Source organism: Octodon degus, unplaced genomic scaffold (genome assembly GCF_000260255.1).
Source record: "Octodon degus isolate 3935 unplaced genomic scaffold, OctDeg1.0 scaffold00130, whole genome shotgun sequence".
Lineage (NCBI taxonomy): Eukaryota > Metazoa > Chordata > Mammalia > Rodentia > Octodontidae > Octodon > Octodon degus.
Genome location: NW_004524706.1, coordinates 7,146,993 through 7,151,240, shown reverse-complemented (window position 1 = coordinate 7,151,240; position 4,248 = coordinate 7,146,993). Strand labels below are relative to the sequence as shown.

Genomic DNA, 4,248 nt, shown 5'->3' with positions numbered 1-4,248 from the left:
GGCATGTGGTGCTGGGGGATTGAACCGCGGTCCCTGATGCTTTGCCAAGCTTGTTCTAAGTAGGTGCCTTAGACCACTGAGCCATCTCTCCAGCCCCTACTCTTTCCATTTTTAAAATCTAGGGTAGGAGTTGCTAATATTGGGGGTTTGAAATGACTTCATTTGGGGGCATGTAGGGGAAGGCTTATGACTTGGCTTCTAATGCTTTGGACAGTTTTATATGATCTTCACTTCTCCAATTCATTTTTCCCTGATCACATCCAGGAATGTGAATTAATTCACTTATTTGACACATCTGGGAACAGTGCTTATTGTATGCAAGTCATTCTGTAGGCCCAGGAAACACTGCAGTAAAGAAGACAGACATGCCCCTGCCTCCTGCAATTAATGGTCTTATGGTTAGTTAGATAAAGCTCAGGAAAGTAGGGCAGGTGTGGTGGCATATGCCTGTTTAAAAAAAAAAAAAAACACCTAACCGGGGAGATAGCTCAGTGGCATAAGCCTAGCAAGTGCAAGTCCCTGGGTATAATCCCTGGTACCAAAAATACAAAAACAAAAACATTATAGTTATGATAGCCTCTAACTAACTATGATATATGTATTATACATAATATGCTGCACATATACAGCAGACCATTAGTATGTCAATGCTGTGAGGACCAATTATTCCGTATAAAAGAAAATAGATAAAAATATAAAACCTAGGGCCAGCCAGATAGTTCAGCGGATTGAAGTGCCTGCCTCGGCAGATGCAGGGGCCAGGGTTCGATCCCTGTCTGCTGTGCCCACCCCGCCCTGGGGTGTGCTGAGAGGTGATTGAGACTGGGTGTGGCAGTGCATGCCTACAATCCAGTGCTTGGGAGAATGAGAAACTGGTAGGATCCCTACCAGTCCAATCTGTGTAGTGAGATCCTGTACTAAAAAATTTTTTTAAATATATAATACCTAGGATTTTAAGCAAAATCCCACCAACCTAAATTTGAATTAGAAATATCAGTTTGAACTCATGATATTTTTGTCTTAGAAAATACATATTTGTTGACTTGGTTCATCCACAGAAAGGATGCCAGGTGGAGGCCCAAGTAGCTCCACTGCCAGCAGCAGCCCCAAAGCACCGAGTCCAGCTGGGCCCCCTTCTCAGACCACATGTTGGGGACACTCTCAGAAACTCCCAGGGACTGCAAGGCCAACAGACAGGGGGTTCCTGAAGGGCACTGTGAACATCAGAAGCAGAAGCACACCACAGATCTGTGAGCTTGTAACCATCATCACACACCCGTCGCCCTGGGACAGATCCCCAACTTGGGCCGAACTGACAGTTTGGGCAACATACTCTGTCTTGGGCACTTTCTTGTGTGTAATGGGGTGCTTAGCAACATTCCTGGCTTCTCTCCATTAGATGTGGGCAGGAACCCCTTTGGCTGCCCCAGCATAACAAACCAGTGTGATTCCAGGCGTTGCCCAATATCTCCAGGGGAAACGGTCTCTGGTTGGGAACCACTGCTTTGGCTCATGCCCCTAACCCATCCATTATTTTAAAGTCTGGGAAAACAAGTTTACAGAAGAAAAGGATCCAGCATCTGAGGAGGGAGAGGAAGAGAGGGACACTGAAATACAAAGGCCCTGCATGTTTGAGAAACATCAAGGAGGGAGGTGTGACTGGAACTGTGTGCTCAGGGGCGGGACAGGGGCCACAGAATTGGCAACGCCTGGGAGAACGCAGCACAGTGTTTCCCAAGCAGCCTGTGACTGGGAGGAATTCTATAGTTTAGCTGATCCCGATGCGGTGACAATGGATGATCCCACTCAGGACATAACATGTCTACAGATTCCAGTAGTCACAGGGACCCTTGACAGCCAGCTCCATAGGAACATGTGGGCCAGAGTGACTTAGGCCCAACAGCAGGGACAGACAATGCTACTGTCCACAAAGCTCCACCTGGAGAAGCAAACTTTGCTTTCTGAACTTCCTTGATACAGGTTTGAGAAAATAAATATTACAGAGCACTGGGCCTCTGCCTCCACCCTCTCACAAAACCACCTCCAGCTCCCATGTTTCTGGGAAAGGTCCACTGTGGGCAGGAGGTGGCATCCCTGGCCACGCTGCCCATCCAAAGCCCAGGCCCTACATTCACCACTCATAGGTTGCATCTCCTGATGCCAAATCCTGCATTCATCCCCCTGACACCAACAAAGTGCTGGCTATTTTGGTTATCTAGATGAAATTAGACTCACCCAGGAGACCAAAATCTTGTTTCTTTCCAAAAGTCTTCAAAAGACACCCTTCTTCAGCTCAGGAGAATAGACTGTTCTGTCCCGTCGGACCCTTGCTGCCTTGCAGCAAATCCTTCCAGGGCCCCAGCCACCCATAGGAGGAACCTCTGCCATCTGTGTGTCTGTCTGTCTGTCTGTCTGTCTGTCTGATGTGACCTCTTATACCTTTACCCACAGACACCTTCCTCCCAGAGGACCCCTCAAGGCCACACTCTCCTGGGGGCCCCCTCCCACCATTTCTAAAGGCTGCTTTCCCTTTCATCCCACTAAGGAGCTGCATCCTCCTCCTCTCCCTCCTCCTCTTCTGTCCTTCTACCCTGAGCCAAGAGGTCCTGCTCCTAACATAGCTGCCCCTCTGGACAGTGAACTGTTTCAGGGAAGAAACTGAACATGTAAGGTAAATATAGGAATCTCCAGCAGCCCCCTCATCAAGGCCCTGTGCTCCAGGGGCCCAGACAAGGCATCAGCTTATTCTGCCCAGGGGCTGCTTGTCCCTGGGACATTGGCTCAGGGTCCAGCATTCACTGCTCCTTGGGCTGAGGCAACACTCACCTGGAAGTGACCTATATGTCAAGTGTATCTCTCTGAGAGACCCCTGATGTTTTCACACTGCGGTGGGGCTTGCTTCCTCTTCCAGCATAGCCTCTGAGGGTGGGGACAGGCTCCCCAGAGCCCCTGTAGTGGACAGGCTGGGCTTGTCTGGCTTGTCCTGCTGATAGCCAAGACCCAGGGGCACCACTTCAAACCTAAAACAATACCCCATCTCTGCAGGGGCCACAGAATTGGTAACCTAACACTTCTGAAGGGCTTTCTCCTGCCAGAAATCTCAGCCCTGTGGAGAGCAGGCCAAGGGTCTATTCTGAAATATTCCCAGCCAGGTCTCATTACTGACTTCTTCACGAGCTGTTTCCATAAATGGCTCTGAACACATAATTACTGGCTTAGTCCTCAGATGGCTTCAGAACCCAAATTAAAAGGGAACACCCACACCGGCTACCACATCAAGCCCGCCAAGGTAAAAAATAGTTCTCAGGCGATATGAGCAAGAAGGACGCTATTCCTCCAGTTGAAACTCATGAGCAAACTAAACTGTGGGAAGCATCCAGAAAGGCATGGTCATGGAGACATGTTGCCTCTTGGTGTGGGGAAGAGGCTTCCATGAGGTGGTGGGCTGGGTGGGCCTCTCCACCTTGTGGCTCACCCCTGAGGAACCCTCATCCCTGGGCAGTGGGTGGCACCTTCTTTGTGCAGAACTGAGCCCAGAAGAGACAGTACATTTGCCAGTTGGTCACAGGTGAGGTTAGGGTCCCTGCTGTGGACTTGCAGGCTTGGGGCCAATGGGAGGCCTGGAGTTCTGCAGATGACAACACAGGGATAGAAGGGTCACCTGTCAGCAAGCTTCTTCTGTCAACAGGAGCCCCAGAATGGCTGCAGGAGCCACCTTCCTCCAGCAGGGCCTGCAGGTCTCAGGGAGGTGCTGTGGTTATTGTGAGCACCACACAGACAAGGAGAGCCAGCCTGCTCTGCCCCAGCCCAGGCGCCCAGCTTCCATCCTCTCTAGCACTCTGGGGCTCCCGCCTCCTGCCGAGTTCCCCTTGCTCTCAGCTCTACCAGGCTGTGCAGAGCACCTACCAGGCAAGGGCTGGGAGGATGGGGCTCCAGGTGCATCTGATTTGGGCATTTGAGATTGGTCATGCTTCCCCAGAAATCAGAGGAAGAGGGGCTGGCTATGCAGACAGGCAGAAAGCCTGGGGGCCTCGCACACACAGTGGAGGAGGAGCTCTCTGTCCACACAGGGAGCTTGGGGAGAAGGGGTCAGAGAATGCTTTGTTTTAAGAAACATTCAAGAAAGGCAGAAAAAATCAGACAGGCAGAAATGGAGAGCAGCCATCTCGACAAAGGCATAAGGGTGAAGCCACGCTCATGCCCACCTTCAAAGACTGAACTAAGTGCCAGGCACCGTGCTAGGCATAC

At 50.8% G+C, this 4,248-nt stretch overlaps 1 protein-coding gene across 1 annotated transcript in view; it reads right to left on the bottom strand.

Annotated features, from left to right (window-relative positions):
- LOC101581341 (bone morphogenetic protein 8A) overlaps positions 1-4,248 on the bottom strand; it is a 27,535-nt gene that overhangs the window by 14,715 nt on the left and 8,572 nt on the right.